The sequence below is a fragment of the Macrobrachium nipponense genome, chromosome 28 (assembly GCF_015104395.2).
Source record: "Macrobrachium nipponense isolate FS-2020 chromosome 28, ASM1510439v2, whole genome shotgun sequence".
Classification (NCBI taxonomy): Eukaryota; Metazoa; Arthropoda; class Malacostraca; order Decapoda; family Palaemonidae; genus Macrobrachium; species Macrobrachium nipponense.
In genome coordinates, this window is record NC_087217.1 from 50,225,726 (window position 1) to 50,243,911 (window position 18,186).

At 36.0% G+C, this 18,186-nt stretch overlaps 1 long non-coding RNA gene across 1 annotated transcript; it reads right to left on the reverse strand.

Annotated features, from left to right (window-relative positions):
* Positions 1-14,588: 14,588 nt before the first annotated feature.
* LOC135201329 (uncharacterized) lies at positions 14,589-16,660 on the reverse strand. Its single transcript, XR_010311498.1, has 3 exons — positions 15,853-16,660; positions 15,546-15,650; positions 14,589-14,908 (listed from the first exon to the last, which is right to left on the reverse strand). It is a non-coding gene; the product is annotated as an uncharacterized LOC135201329 (long non-coding RNA).
* Positions 16,661-18,186: the final 1,526 nt, after the last annotated feature.

The following is an 18,186-nucleotide window of genomic DNA, read 5'->3' on the forward strand; positions in this document are numbered from 1 at the left end:
ATATATATTATTATTATAAGATACATATATTTATATTATATAATTAAATTTAAAATAAATATATATATTCATATATATATAAAAAATATTGTTTATATAAAAATTATGTATGTATATGCATATTTTATGTATAATATTTGTTATATATACGATTATAATATATATATATATCTATATATATTGTATTTATAAATATAAATATTGGTATATATAATATATATTTATATATTATAGATATACATACATAATATACTATATATTATTATATATATATATATATATATCATATTATATATATATATGTATACTATATTTAAATATGTATGTATATGATTTATGCTTATATATATGTGTCTATATATACAGATATATATATATATATATATATATATATATATATTATATATATACATATATACTACTAAATTTCAATGTTTGGGTAGTCCTGACTTCGCCACTATCTTCCGTTGTGAGGATAGAATCAACCGGTTTTTAAAATCTCTCTTGGATCAGGAAATTATTAACAATAATACGTATCAAAATTTATGGTGTTATGTATGGCCTTCCTAAGGTACACAAGGAGGGTGTTCCTTTAAGACAGATTTTAACATCTTATGACGCCCCCAATTACAAGTTGGCTAAATATTTAGTGCCGCTATTAACAGAACTCTTTCATAATAATTATACCATTAAAAAACGCTGAACAATTTAAAGAAAGAATAGTCTCAAGATTCGGATATTTTTATGTTTAGCCTTGATGTAGAGTCTCTGTTCACCAATATCCCTGTGGAAGAAACAATTCAAATTATTTTAAACAAGATTTTTACTAATAATGATGTTCTGTTTCATGGTTTTAATTATGACAACTTTAAGAAGCTTTTAACTTTGGCAGTGCAGGACACTGCCTTTATTTTTAATGGGAAGTCCTATGTACAAAGTGATGGTATGGCTATGGCAGTCCTTTAGGCCCAGTCTTTGCGAATATTTTTATGTGTGAACTGGAGGAGCGGCTGCTGGACAATTGCCCTCTAAATAATCATCATCTCTTTTTACTGCCGTTACGTTGACGATACTTTTATTCTTTTTCGAGACAGAGACACGGCTGATTCCTTCTTACAATGTGCCAATTCAGCCCACTCTAATATCAAGTTTACAATTGATTATGAAAATGATAATAAGCTCTCTTTCTTAAGATATAGAAGTGTCACGTAATACAGACGGTTTTGACACCTCAATTTTTAGAAAAAAGACTTGCTGGACTAGGGACAAATTTTTACAGCTTTTGTAGTTTTAACTTTAAAGTAAACACTTTATATACCCTCTTCCACAGGGCATATTCTCTCTCCTCATGGCTGGTCTGAATTTCACAATAAGATTACTGTTTTGCGGCGGTATTTCACCGATAACTGCTATCCAGCTAAGGTTTTCTTCAAGTACTTAAACAAGCTTTTAAATAATAAATTAATAGAGAAAAATAACAGACCAACTGCTCCTAGAATGCTTTTCTTTGCTAGTGTCCCGTTTATCAGTGATGCAACGTTTTATACCCAAGTTAACGTTTAATACGTGAACATTGCCCGGCCATAAAAGGCCAACTAATCGTAAGAAACCCATTAACTATTGGGTCTTTATTTAAATATAAAGAAAAACTGAGCCCTCTTCTGACTTCCAATGCGGTCTATTTAATTTCGTGTCCCAAATTTACTTTGGGAAATTATGTCGGGGCCTCACGTAGGCTTCTTAAAGTCCGCATTGATTGCCACGGGGGGGGGGGGGGGGGGGGGAGTTATAGAACAGATGTCCGGTTGTCTTCACCAGAATTCTCCAACATTCGAGAACATTAAAAAAAAATGCAAATTCATTATAGATAGAGTACAAACACTTTCAAATCATTACACGGCCTTCTTCTCTTCAAGAGCTTGCTGTCTTCGAATCGCTTTCCATAAAAACAATAGTTCCAAAATTAAACAATCCAACTACCGCTACCCCTCTTACCTGGCATAACTATGTTTAAGACTTGGAACCTTGCCTTCTTCTTCTGGTCACTCGTCTTCTTCCTTTCACTTGAGATAGTAATTTCCTTAGCATTGTAGTAGGTTTTCTATGAATTGTAAATGTATGTTAGTTATTAGGATGAGTCATTTTATAATATTTATGTGTATTAATCCTTTTTACAGCCGTGATGATGGGGCTGGACCCCGAAACGTCGCTTAATAAAGCCTTTGAAATTACTAGAAGACGTCTCACTTGCTTCCTTGAGAATATATATATATATATATATATATATATATATATATATTATATATTATATATATATATATATTGTGACACGTATCAATAACTTTTTCATTTAGAATATATGCATGCTTATATACGAACAACTCAACGAGAAGAAGATAAATTCAAGCCCATGAGCTGTTTGAACTTACATCTCAAAAGCAGTAAATCACATCTGCAAGAATTCTCTATGTTAAATATTGACATATTTTAGTACTAGAGAGAATAACGCATGATTACAGTACAGCAAACCCTATTACTCATGGCTTCGTTGTACAAAGAAAGTAGTCCATAGTAGCATGAATCAGAAAAATGATGAAGAGAGCCACTGTGGAGTGATTGTAAATACATATTAGAATTATACAATCTACCTCGGAATTAATATATTTTCATATATTTTTAACCGAAGGGAAATTTTTTAGTCGATAAGAGATTTGTCGGCTCAGGGGCGCGAACCATCGAAACCAACAAATCCGAGGTAGAGCGAATTAGATATTAAAGGACATTTGTAGCTCGATGTGTGTATATGAATCACAGTAATGTGATCTGACTCATATTAGAAATATGTATACAAACGAGAATTTTCGAGAATGCTCGCCTACGGAGAAGTGTGTTCAATATTTACACTTATACCACAGTGGATTTCTTCACCAAAATAAAGTAGTTTTAGACTATAACCGATGCCATCAAACTTCAATTTCAGTGTTTAGCTTCGTTTGTTTGTTTGTTTGTAAGGTATTTTTACGTTGCATGGAATCAGTGGCTGAATAGCCGGGACCACCGGCTTTATACGTAACTTCCGAACCATGTCGAGAGTGAACTTCTATCACTAGAAATACGTCTCTAACTCCTCAGTGGAATGCCGAGAATCGAACTCGCAGCCACCGAGGTGGCAGGCCAAAACCATACCGATCACGCCACTGAGGCGCTTAGGGGTTCAGGTTTTGCCGTACAGTAAGACTTGTACTGTCGATAATATTGCTGTATCTCTGCACGTTAAGTTTCGAAAGCGCGGGGTGGGGGTGTGGGGGTGGGGGAGGATTGCATTAGCAATCAGGCAACAACAACAACGGTCTCTTTAGACTGGGCAGTTATCGCTTCATTGTAGGGAACAGGACTTCATTCCTCTTGCAAGACATCGAGATAATTTCGTTGTCGTTAAAATGAGATAATCTGTGCATATTATGCGTTACATTCCCACATAAGTTTGCGTTCATGTATTACGCACGTATGTATTCAAATCATATACGTACATACATTCGCACAAATGCGTAACATTCACTTGGATATAGTTTACTGTTACAACCAAACATTTCGCGAAGATTATTGGGAGATATTGTGTCTAAGAGTCAACTACTTCAAGAGTAAACTGCTTTAATCTCTCTCTCTCTCTCTCTCTCTCTCTCGTTTTTTACATTTGCAATCAAGGGCAAATCGAGCAAAATCGTACCTCTTGAATTCAAAGTAACAGTGTATATTCTCTCTCTCTCTCTCTCTCTCTCTCTCTCTCTCTCTCTCTCCGTGTGTGTGTGTGTGCGTGCGTGAAACTCCCCCCAGAGGTGTGAACGTAATTTGACCATCGAAGCGTGAAGCAGATGTTAGCCTAAGTTAGCTGACGAGGAGTTTGTCATCAAGGGGTACCGCTCCCGCATCTCTTTCTGGTGATTGACAAGTTGCAGGCCTCTTCAGAAGGCTGAATCCCACGGCCAGGTCTCCTCCTAATTTACCCTCCTCCTCCTCCTCCTCCTCCTCCTCCTCCTCCTCCTACTCTTGTTTTTTCCTCCTACTATAAGCTTAACCCTGGCCTCAAATTTTTAGCACTACAGCTGGAGAAGGGAGATATCCTCCTCCTCCTACTCCTCCTCCATGTCCTCCTCCACCTCCACGTCCTCCATCTACACCTCCTCCTCCCCATCTCCTCCTCCTCCTCCTCTCTCCCCTCCTCCTCCTCCTCCTCCTCCTACCTATCTTTTTCCTCCTACTATAAGCTATAGGGAGTTTGGAAATTTGAGTTTTTGGATATGACTGATTGACTGGCTTAAATTCATCTGGCTTTGCAATGATTAAGAACCGAGAGAAATACTTTCGATTGCGTTTGTAAATGACCTGAGACGGTTCATGACTGGCAAAGTAATTATAAGAGCATTAGCAGTTCTAAGAAAAACCAAAAGAATTGTTTAGCTGGTGAGTTTCATATTTATAAAAAAAAGGGGGTTTCTAGTTATATATAGACATATCTACATATAATATATATTTATGTATTTTATATATATATATATACATACATACATACAGACATACATACATATAAGTATACGTACACACACATGTTACTTATAATACCACTATTATCCCCATTGAACGCCTCATCATTATATTAACAACGATAATGATTCTTGCGTCGATGATACCGAGATGATAATGAAGCAGATGGCGGCGGCTATTACTAATATCATTTTTCACGTGATGATTCATTACCGCTCCTGCTGGTGGTAAAAAAAAAAAAAAGGAGGATAAAAATGATGATAACAGCAGAAGTGGCAAAGGTGTTAATGAGCGGTTTGGGTGGTGAAGGTACCCACATCACGCTTCACTTACTTTAAGTGTTGACATGTAGGTAGTCGAGCGTACTCTCTCTCTCTCTCTCTCTCTCTCTCTCTGTGTGTGTGTGTGTGGTCTTGCATTTGCGATCAAAGGCAAATCGAGAGAAATCGTACCTCTTCAACTCAATTAGTCAATGCGAAGGTGACCTCAGACAATGTTGAAAACAAGACGCTTTTATGCTTTTACAGTGAACTAAATCGCAATAAGTGTATATTCTCTCTCTCTCTCTCTCTCTCTCTCTCTCTCTCTCTCTCTCTCTGACTTTCCTTTAGCATTCCTGTCCTCGTTTGGCCCGACAATACACACACGCACACACACACGTACACGGGGCCAAACATAAACACGACAATGGAGGGGAAACGTCGGAAAACAGCCGGATTCCAATAAAAAGCCGTAAACGTCCCAGCTGGAAGGTGCTGAGATCCCGGATTGCTTAAGGAGAAAATATGTGCAATTCTGACCGCCACTTGCATTCTGTGCATTCTACCGCAATCCTGGCAGATTGACAGAGCAACTGTGCATGTTTAGGTGGATTTGCAGCGGCCATAAAACTGTTTTTTTGCACACAAACACACACACGCATCAAGTGCTTTCTTTGTTTCTACTCGGGTGACACCTTGGGACGAAGGGCTAGGGGCTGGCCCCCCTTGTATCGATACCAGGTATAACAACTACGAAGTATTCCGAAGGTACGTTGGTTAGTTAACGTTCAATGGGCCTTATGCCAGCGCGTACCCTCGTCCGGTGATGTTTAGTCTGTTTTGGTGAGGAATGACATTGAATAAGGTTATCGATTTTTTGGTGATAATGATGATTATAATACACTTTTTCACGGTTTAGACCATTTGAAAATGTAAACTGCACATGCAGAGAAAACTAAATATTGTAGCTACAAGAGAGTAACATGATTTATGGTCAATTGTAAAAAGTACCTTAGTTTCCAAGATTACCTGAGGTCACTTCACCCTTGATTAGAGGTGTAAATGAAAAAAAGGTATGATTACGTTCATTATTTTTTTACTTTGTTTACAAATGTAAAACGACTTACATATTAATTTTGGAACAATGACGTAGCACATAGATCTTCAGTGATGATTTGCCAGTTCTTAGAATAGTTAAACATATTGTATAACTTTTTCTCTCGGGAGCATGTATTTTATGTACTGTATTGTTTATGCCCTTGCTATTTTTTTATATGTCCCCGAGCTGGAATAATGGATATCATCATCATTATCATTATTATTATCCTTATTATTATTTTGTGACAGTTAAATAATAAAGATAACCCTAAAATTATGAAAGGAAAAATAGAATGTACATTCCTATATATCAATATACGTACATATGTAAACACACACACACACACATATATATGATATATATATATATATATATATATAAATATATATATATATAAATATATATATCTATATATTTATATATATATATATATATATATATATTTATATATATATATATATATATATATATATATATCCCAAATATATATATATATATCTATATATATATATATATATATATATATATATATATATATATATATATATTTATATATATATATATATATATATGAAATATATATGTGTGTGTGGGTGTGTGTGTATTATATATATATATATATATATATATAGATATATATATATATATATATATATATATATGATATATTTATATATCTATGTATAATATATATATATATATATATATATATATAATATTAATATATATAATATATATATAGATATATGTATATAACTATATACATATATTATATATATATATATATATATATATATATATTACCATATATATTATATATATATATATATATATATATATATATATGTATATATATCTATATAATATCAACCAACTCAGTATCACATACTCTCTGAAATGCGATTCCTCGAAGTGCCTGCGGAAACAGCGCCTGTGCCATAAAATTGTCAAGATACAAGCATGTAGTATCTGAGCCGGAGGGTGATGGCCCACCCCAACCGCCTCCGCCTTTCGACAGCCCTGCCAGTTTTAAAACTGGTAAGCAAGCAAAAAAGGAGGTTTTGTTGCCATTTTTTTTCTATTTAAGTTGTGTGAGTGTGTGATTTTTTGGAGGAGGGGGGCGGCTAATGGGGTTAGGGGGGGAATCTGTTACATTCTGCAGCTATTGTTTATCTATACACATTGAGACTTTGCAGGTTGTTTATGTCCGTTACTTCAAGTAGGACTTAGGTCAAAGTATAATTTAATTGTCGGCTATCATGTATTTGTTAAATTGCAAAAACAAATTTTTTTTATCCTTTTAGAATTTCTAGGCGCAGAAAGATTAACTCTCTCTCTCTCTCTCTCTCTCTCTCTCTCTCTCTCTCTCTCTGTCTGTACACCGACCGTCTCTCAGATTTTTTTAGTTAACCGTCGAAAGTAGACCATGAACTAAAGAAATATTTACACATGAAAGATTAAGTCAGTCAGCTGTCTGTCTGTCTGTCTGTCTGTCTGTCTGTCTGTCTGTCTGTCTGTCTGTCTGTCTGTCTGATTTTTTAGTTAACCAACGAAAGTAGACGATGAACTGAAAAAATATTTAGACACATGAAAGATTAAGTCTCTCTCTCTCTCTCTCACTCTCTCTCTCTCTCTCTCTCTCTCTGTACATCGTCCGTCTTTCAGATTTTTTTTTATTTAAACAGCAAAAATAGACGATGAACTAAAGAAATATTTAGACACATGAAAGATTAAGTCTCTCTCTGTCTCTGTCTCTCTCTCTCTCTCTCTGTACATCGTTCGTCTCTCAGATTTTTTAGTTAATCAACGAAAGTAGACGATGAACTGAAGAAATATTTAGACATGTAAGATTACGTCTCTCTCTCTCTCTCTCTCTCTCTCTCTCTCTCTCTCACTCTTTCTCTCTCTCTCTCCCTCTTTTTACCTTTTTATCAAGAGAACTGCCACTTATTCCCCAGTTTTAACACTTCTCCCCCCCCCCCTTCTCTCTCTCTCTCTCTCACTCTCCTCTCATTCATTTTTATCTTGGTTCATTTGTTTGTTGCTGTTGATGCTTGGTTGCTTATCAGGCGTTGTTGTTGGTCTTGTTATTGTTGCTGTTCTAGAGGGTTTTATTTTGCATGCTGTTGTTGTTGTTATTGAGTTGAATTACTTGTGAGTGAGAAGTTGTTGTTCTAGTGATTTGAAGAAATACTTAGGCACACGAAAGATTAATTTTCTCTCTATCTCTCTCTCTCTCTCTCTCTCTCTCTCTCCCCTGCCCCACTCTCTCTCTCCCTCTTTCACCCCTGCTCGGTACATTTGTCCTACATCCCTCAGATCGTGTAATCGTTTATAATGATCGCATTCATATCCATTTCACCGCAATTCATCTATATATAAACGCCATTCAGTCCCCTTTCCAACCCCTATCCTGCAGGAATAGATCCCTCATCCTATTGTGTTCCATGTCCCCTACCCCTTCCCTTCCAACACCCGTCCCCCTATCCAGTAATCCAGGGTCCTTCCCTCCCGAGTCGGTCGGTATTCCACCTTCCTAGACTCGATCTCCTCTCCTTCCCATCCCACCCTGGGTGATACCCCCTCCCTCCCCCCGGATACCTAGGGCACTAACGAAGCAGGTAAAATATCACTGAAAGCCAGGACGCAACAACAAGGCTCTCAACACCTTTCCTCAAGCCCGGCTCGGGTCGTAAATCGGGCTTATCGGGGGCCATCGGAGGTCACCAAATTAGCCGGGGAGTCCCGCCCACCTCACGTCTCCGGGAACCTCACTTCAAAGACCAACCGCCTCAAACACTTAACTTTATCATCATCCCGAAACATACATGGATCCCCAGCCAGCAACTCTAACTCTCTCTCTCTCTCTCTCTCTCTCTCTCTCCACACACAAAAGGTACGGTGCTGCTGCTGCTGCTTTTGCTGGCCGGGGTGGGGAGGGTAACTTCCCTCTTTCCTTTTGATTTTCAACTGTAACTTTTATCGATTCACCTTCGGGAGCGAAAGGGATATTTTCCTTAAGGGTTTTTATTGTTGATGGCGAAAGGTCGATTTCTTTTTTTTTCCTTCCTTCTCCTTATTCCTTCCTGCATTGGGCGAGATTGAGAAGGTTAAGGTAATGACCTTTAGTTCATAAATTGTTTTTTTTTCATGTTCTTGTGTCCGTAAGAAGGAATATATATGTATATATATACTATATATATATATATATATATATATATATATATATATATCTATATATATATATATATATATATATATATATATATATATATATATATATATATATATATAGTATATATATATATATATATATATATATATATATATATATATATATATATATGTGTGTGTGTGTGTGTGTGTGTGTGTGTGTGTATGTGTATGTCTGTGAATTTTCCTGAATATTGGATAAAGCTTAAAATCAAAATAGAGACAAACAAAAAATGAATCTTATGCAGCATGAAATCTCGATATCAAAATGATGCTGTTTTTAAATGAATTTAAACATCAGCAACCTCCTTTCAAACGGCTTTGCTGTCAACAACACTAACGTACGAATGAAAAATAACAGCATTATAAAATACAAACAGCCACACGACCAAAACGGTCAATGGAAACAACAGCAACAAAATCATATGAAGGATTAAAACAGTAGCAACATCAACAACAGGATCAATTACGTAACCAAGCGGTCAACACAACTACAAGAGAAACAACATATGAACTAAAATGTAATAACATACAAGCACCTAAACTGTTAATAACAACAACATACGAGCAATTTAACAGTCAAGAACAACAACAACATATGAAGTAAAACCCCAAGAACGACAGTAGCAACAACACCAACAGAAACAATAAAGGAACTCAAATTTAACCATAATACACAGGCAACTAAACTGTCAAGAAAAACAACTTCCCATTCACAAGTAATTCAACTCAATAACAACAACAACAACAGCATGTAAAATAAAACCCTCTAGGACAGCAACAATAACAAGAGCAACAACAACGCCTGATAAGCAACCAAAGCGTCAACAGCAGCAAACAAATGAACCAAGATAGAAAATGAATGTGAGAGAGAGAGAGAGAGAGAGAGAGAGAGAGAAAGTGTTATAACTGGGGAATAAGTGGCAGTTCTCTAGATTAAAAACGTAAAAAAAATGAGAGAGATTTTAGAACATTAAGTCTTAGGCATAGAGAGAGAGAGAGAGAGAGAGAGAGAGAGAGAGAGAGAGAGAGAGAGAGAGAATTTGCCTGTTTAAGACAGTTGAAGATGAAAATTGTAACACACACACACACACAATCTCTCTCTCTCTCTCTCTTCTCTCTCTCTCTCTCTCTGAATCCACAATATTCAGTTCATATAAGATAGTTCAAGCAGTAAAATTCTAACGATGTCACGTGCGTCTGGAGGGGTCTTTTCGACTTACCTTCTCTCTCTCTCTCTCTCTCTCTCTCTCTCTCTCTCCGACTGAATTCATAATACTCCATTTGATAAAGATGGCTCAAGCAGTGAAATTGTAACGATGTCCCCTATTTTTCTAGTGAGTGCTCTAGGACATTCTTACCCTTTCTCTCTCTCTCTCTCTCTCTCTCTCTCTCTAAAACCACAATATTCGGATCAAACAAGTTAGTTCGGGCAGCAAAATTATAACGAGAGAGAGAGAGAGAGAGAGAGAGAGAGAGAGAGAGAGAGAGAGAGAGAGGTAGGTCTCTCTTAAGACCTGCTGCCTCTCTCCCTCTCACTTAATCTGTAATAATCCATTTATTAAAGGTGGTTCAAGTGGTAAAACTATAACGATGTCTCGTATTTGTCTGGTGAGGACTTTTAGACTTCTCTCTCTCTCTCTCTCTCTCTCTCTCTCTCTCTCTCTCTCTCTTCCCATAATAATAACACCAGTCAAGTGTGAGCCATGGAGGACGTACTCCAACTGCAGGTGCCTTGTTACGGGAGGTCGTAACCGCCCCTCGTCATTCTTAATTAGGGCCTTCGTGACCCTCTCTCTCTCTCTCTCTCTCTCTCTCATGCCTACAGGCATAAGAAGATTTGCATGCGTCTCCCCTAAAATATTTGAATTAATGCATGACGGCAGGTCCTGATAACCAGTAATTTTTTTTTAACTATGCATCTGTGGGTTTTTTTGCAGGTGTGGGGCGTTGGGGGGGGGGGGGGGCGGTGGGGGGAGGTTGGAGTCGGGTGGCTGTCGGGGGTGGAGGGTAAGGGTAGGAAGGGGGCAGTAGGAGGAGGAGTATTGGTCATACGTTTTACATATATTTATTTGTTTATATATAAGATACAAACATTTTTGTTTTCACCTTTATAATAGGCTCAATATGTTTTATCATTCTGGTCTTTAAACTTAAGTTTTATTATATTTCAGCGAAAATGTTAGGCAAGTACCTTAATGACCTTGAATGCCCGAAAAAAAAGGTTATCTTTAACCAATTACCAGCAGACCTTTTCCCTAATTGTGTGATGTCAAGGAGAAACTAAGTCGACAACATTCGTTCCAAACACATTACTATAACAAAAAATGGAAACTAAATTCATGTCCGGCACATTTACCAGCAAAGATATTCATTTTTGTGCAATCATGAAATTACGTAAGCTACTATGAGATTCAGGGCCTCTGTAACACGGTTTTTTCGCAATAACTTTTTATCTATGCATTTCATAAATATAACGCTTATTCAGAATACATATTATATCAACACATAAATTTTGAGTGTACTCTGCACTACGTAGGTTGAATAAATTTGGTACTTATAATGTAAAAGTGACCTTTTTTGAAGACGGGCCAACTTACTCAGAGAAAAGGTTTCGAACGCACTCGTTACGGAACTTATGACAGCATTTCTGCCCTCTTTCTCGATGGATGATTGGCTATATGTAACGAAGGCTAAACCTCTGGCAACAATGACAGCATTTCTTCCCTCTTTCTCGATGGATGATTGGCTATATGTAACGAAGGCTAAACCTCTGGTAACAATGACATACAAATTTCAATACAAGCAAAGCAGTACACCTTTATGAACTCTGGAACCTCTCCACTGATAATTGTCATAATGAACAAATCAACAAAATATGTTAATAAATATAAGAACACTTCGATTATTAGTCTAACTCCCAAAATAAGTTTCCAAAGAAATTACAGTCTACTTTATAGGTAACAATCAGATTGACAAGATGTAAGGAATGGTTGGTAATTATCAAAAACATAGTAGACAAGCTTGATTTGATAACTGCTATATCCAATGTCAAGCAATTTTTATTTATTGGCTATCTACCTATTTACTGAAAAAAAATAGCCGGTACCGTATATTGGCTTTAAACCTTCACCAATAATTATCGTCAGAATGGTGACTTCATGAGGCTCCACCCACTTTCGCCTCGTTATAATTCAGGATAACACTGAAGGCTACCATGGGCATTGTTGGATTAGAAAATTTAACTTCTGGCTATAAAAACTAATTTCTCGAGTAGTTGTAAGAAGTGCTAAATGATCCTCAAGGATCCCAGCAGTTGGCCTAAACGTTTAATTCATGTATATTACTGCTATACTGTTGCGGCACTACTGCTACAGTAGTATTACTACGCTAGCACTGATACCTCACCCACATCTATGTATCGTTCCGCCATTCATAAAGTCTTTGGGTTTCAGAGCCGATGGAATTTCTGTCTGGTGGATGGGCGGGGCAACATTTAGTCAAAAGGTGTTTGTTTACCTTGCTTAAGTAATGAATGCTTTTCGACTCTTGGCTCGTAATCATTGGCCATGGCGTCGGCTAGATCATTTTTACTCTATAAAAATTAAAACTATCGGGTTTAGGTTATTGATAATGCTGACAAGATTTGTGTGTGGTTGTAAAATATACATATGTCAACTTTCAGCTACATCCGATGCTTTGACAAGGAGCAAAGTCCAAAAAACCGTGTTACAGAGACCCTGAATCTCATAGTAGCTTTCTCGTTTCCCATACTTCTTGAACATTTATGCGTGCACTAATTCCTTGCACAATATCTGATGAAGCCACATATACCTACATTATTGAATTTTAATCATGTACATGACTGAATTTCCTTAATGTTGTAACTACTAAACACTACCTTGCCAAGACTCCACAAATTATTCGTCCATATTTCTACCATTGACATGAACTCAATTCCCCCCTGGTTATAGAAAAATTATAATGGGTCCCTCTTGCGAAAGACAAGCGGGTGAATCAACTTAGCTGTCAAGAACAACCATTACTCTCCTTGCAAGATTTTCTTGGTAAACTCAAGCTGTGACTAAAGATTCGTGCCCCCAAGACTAACAAATTAAGTTTCCATTAAGGTGCGTCCACACTGTCGAACAATATTCGCCGGACAAACATTGTTACCGATTAACAATTGTCTGACGATCTTTGCCTTGTGAGCAGAGTAAAAACACTGGTATGCAACTCATCTGGTACTACTGTTTGTTGCCAGATCTACTTCCATCGTTTCTCCGCTTATGACGTCATCCTGCTTCGCCTAGAATATGGTAACAATGTGTGTCCGTCGGACATTGTTCAACCGTGTGGACGCACCTTTAGGTGAACATGACTAGCATAGTGGTATTTAACTGGTCAATCAAGCAGTAGTCTGTCACTAATCATAGCTGTCCAAATGACCAGTTTTATGAAATTTACTTTCCCATAACACTCTCAGGACTGAATTCCAAGTTTCAGGACTGAAGTCCAAGTGTGAGCCCAAGTACACCCTCCATCTATCTTACCAACCCAGCAAAAGCGATGGCTTTAAAATGAACGTAATAAAGGATTAAACTTAATGAACAAGTGACTGATGCTTTTTCTTTTTTGCATGGAGAGAAAACCCTTGATAACGAAGTTAACGAATTTGTCATATTAATTTTATAATACCCTTCGCAGACATGGAACTATTCTAGTGCGAGGTTTATTTTAAACAGAGACCCAATTAGATTCCACAGTACTTTGTTTCGTTTGTTTACATGGTGATTTTACGTTGCATGGAACCAGTGGTTATTCAGCAACGGGACCAACAGCTTTACGTGACTTCCGTACCATGTCAAGAGTGAACTTTTTTCGCCATTCTACAATGGTTAAAACATAGCAGAATAGCAAACAAGAATTTTATTTTTCAACCAGTGCATTATCAGTCTTCAGCAAGTTTTTTTTATAGTTTTTTTTTTTTTTTTTTTTAAAGTGAACCTTTTACCCCTCGGCTTTAGGAGATATGCAAAACTTTAATTTAGGACAGTTTTACAAATACTTCAGTTTCATATTATCGACTCCGAAGTGTCCCCAACATGCATATCGACTCCGAAGTTAAATTCAATTAACAGTATTTTAGGCTATAAAAGTTGAGAAGTTTCACAAGCTAAAGAAGGAGACTTATAAATGCAATTTTGAACAATTCATTCACCTTTGATAATTGAATTGAATTATAAAGTTAAGTTTGTCAGACATGACAATCAAGTCATTTAGCCATTCTTGTCACGAGATAAACTCAGACTATAACCCTTAAAGATTTTAAGAGGACATCAGCGTAAATATCAAACTCGAAGATTCCAATAATAAATTCATTATTTATTACAAATTTGTTTCTCAAGATTTAACTAGTAGCTCGTTAAAGCTACTTCCATAAGCCGAGACTTACTGGAAGCCAAGATGCGAAAACTAGTAGCCCCTTCCAGCTACTTCTATAACGTGAGACTTGCTGGAAACGAAGTTGCGGAAACTAGTAGCTCTTTCTAGCTACTTCCATAACGAGAAACTTGCTGGAAGTCAAGATGAGGAAACTAGTAGCTCGTTCCAGCTACTTCCATAACGTGACACTTGCTGGAAGCCACGCTGCATTAAAGGCACTTTCATTCTAGATGTTCAACCCAGTTCTGCAGAGGATCTAACCTCATAGTATAGTAACTATGCTAAAACTGCTTTAGTCCAAGTAAGTACTTATTCAATTGAAGTATTCTTCCATCCACACACGTAGACCCTGAAAAAGTAAAATTTATTAAAGCCAAAATTCTTTTAAGTCACTCAATAAAACTTAGAAAAATCCTAGGCAGCATGGTACTACAGAACTTTCCCTAAACTTTTAATAGGATCAGATAGTTTAGTAATAAGCTATCAATTTAACAATGCAACTGACATTCTAAGCTACGAACTTCCCCAAGTTAAACTGCTAATAAAGCTGAAACTAACCTAAAGCCAAACTTTGTAGTTGAAACCCAAAGAAAAGCTTTATAATAGTATAATTAAAACCTAATTAAATCTCCTAAGCTTTAGAGCGGCCAAAAACCAAGTACTAAGAATTTTTTTTTTTTTTTGTGCAAGCACCCCTCTGACGTACACTAGACAAAAGGGTATTCTACATTAAAGTACTTGTCCGAGAGATTTGCCTCTAGGACTTGTCAAAACGACCAATGACCAAGTGTAAACACTTGGATATTGGTAGCTTCGACACGCGATATTGGAAAATCTCTCAGACAAGCATGTTAATGTAAAGGACCCCAAAAAGCCTACTTTACGTCAGAGGGGTTTCTCCCCCACTTCAGGGGCCCCGTTCCTGAGAGGGGAGGATTAGCTTGCACAATTTTTGGTCTGAGTGGCCTAAAAGGAATGTTCCTTACCCGGTATTTCGGAATGAAAAATACAGTTACCAAGAGGCCCTCATAGTACCATTGCCCAAAGTAGTCCAGTCTCGGTTTGGCTGAAGTGTACGTCATACTAGAAACCTGAAAAAGCAACACTACTTGAATAAGTCTATTAAATCTTAGGTACAATATCAAGACTGAAAAATGTTAAGACTAGGACATCTTAACACAAATTACTGAGCAAATGAAACTTTACATCCCAACTCGATAGTTACAAGAAACGAAGAGAAATAACAAATGTAAGCATTAGCAAAGCACGCAACACAAAATAAAATAGACTTACTCAACTGAAGAAGTCATCCAAGAAGTACAAAAGTCAAAATCCGATAAACTACTTAGCACTGTTTTCAAACACTGAACTTTTGCATGATGCGGACGGCGATGTTGATGTTATTCTCAATCCCAACGAAGGTGAGACTTAAAAGGCCCCTACACACGATCAATTTTTTCGTCAATTAATTGATATAAATTTATTGACGACAATGAAATTGAGGAAATCACTGTGCCTACACACGGTCAATGATTTTACTTCAATTTTCAGTTTGATTCATAACTTCGAGATGAAAGCATCTGTGGCTCTTGGAAAAGTGCTTGCTCTGGACACTCCAAAGCGAAAGAAGAGGAGTAAGTGGGCGAAGAAATGGTATCTCTGTTAAAGGGAACTAGCATTTGGATAATGTTCTTTGTATTTTCCATACAATATTTTATATGCGTCAGCCTTTTTCTCCTTGTCACTGTACTCGTCGGATTTTATTTTCCACAAGGCCGGTAAGGATCTGTAAACGTCAATTATCTCCATCATCATTTTACGCTCACTTTCTTTCTTCTTTTCAGCCTTGATTACGATGACGACTCTTTCACTGCTGGGAAAACACTAATTTATTGATCAATATATTGATGCTTTGCCCACACACGATCAATTTTATTGAAGACCCATCAATAAATATCAAAGGATCTTTGATCTCTCAATGAATTGATTCAATGAAATTGTTTCAATTAAATTGATATCAATGTCCCCTACACACGGTCAATTTCTCCATCAATTCATTGACGTCAATAAATTGATATCAATTAATTGACGAAAAAATTGATCGTGTGTAGGAACAGCCAAGGATGATGGTGACAACTGAGAGGGCTCTTTCCTCCAAGCTCCTTGAAATAAGTTATTGAGCGCTGACGGTAGATGGCAGCAGCAGTAGCAGTCACACTTTGGCCTGCGCTATCTAAATGCGACAGAATTTCACAGCGCGACGAAAGTATGATACTAACGTTGAGTCATTTCAATTAAACGCCATCATAAAAACCAAAATACATTACGTACGGGGACTTGTATTATGGGAATCATAAAGTCTTTTAAAGCATTGTAAACGAAAACTAACGTGATAAAAAACAGATACAACTATAAATATATACATATATTTTTCCCCAAACCATATATTTTGATCGGGCATTCCTATTTGTATATTAAGTTATTTAGCAAGCACATCCTGATACCATATAGCCAAATCTATGTAGTTTATTTATATTGCGCTGATAGGTCTAACTAATATAGTTAAATGCAGTCTTGCATCAACAATTATGTATTGTAGAACTGATACGAAAATAAGGTACAGGGAAAGCATAAGTTTGTATCTTGTTGTAGCATGATTCGCTTATACATACATACATACAATCTATATATATATATATATATATATATATATATATATATATATATATATATATATATATATATATATTTATAATGATAACTGAATCATGCTACAACGAGATACAAACTTATGCTTTCCCTGTACCTTATTTTCGTATCAGTTCTACGATACATAATTGTTGAGACAAGAATGCATTTAACTATAATAGTTAGACCTATCAGCGTACACTAGAAATAAACTACATAGATGTGGCCATATGGTATATATATATATATATATATATATATATATATATATATATGTGCGTGTGTGTGTGTGTGGTGTGTGTGTACAAATGTTAATAGGAGGATCCATAAGTATATTCTGTTGTAGCATGATTCAGTTATCATTTTATATATAATATATATATATATATATATATATATATATATATATATATTATATATGTATAAATGCAATATAAAAAACCACCCTATCGTGCTTCTAAGAAATCAATAGAAGGATCCACAGTAATATCCTTGTTTATCCAGATAAAATATACTTGTGGGAATATTTACAATGATTAAAGTTTTCGTCCATCCTCCTTTGTAAATATTCCCACAAATATATATCCTCTGGATAAACAAGGATATTACTGTGGATCCTTCCATTGATTTCTTAGAAGCACGATACGGTGTTTTTATATCGCCTATATATATATAATATATATATATATATATATATATATATATATATATATATATATATATATATTATATATATATATATAATATATCTAAAATGGATAACTGAATCATGCTACAACGAGATACAAACTTATGGATCCTCCTATTAACATTTGTACACACACACACACGCACAACACACACACACACACACACATATATATATATATATATTATATATATATATATATAAAATGATAACTGAATCATGCTACAACGAGATACAAACTTATGGATCCT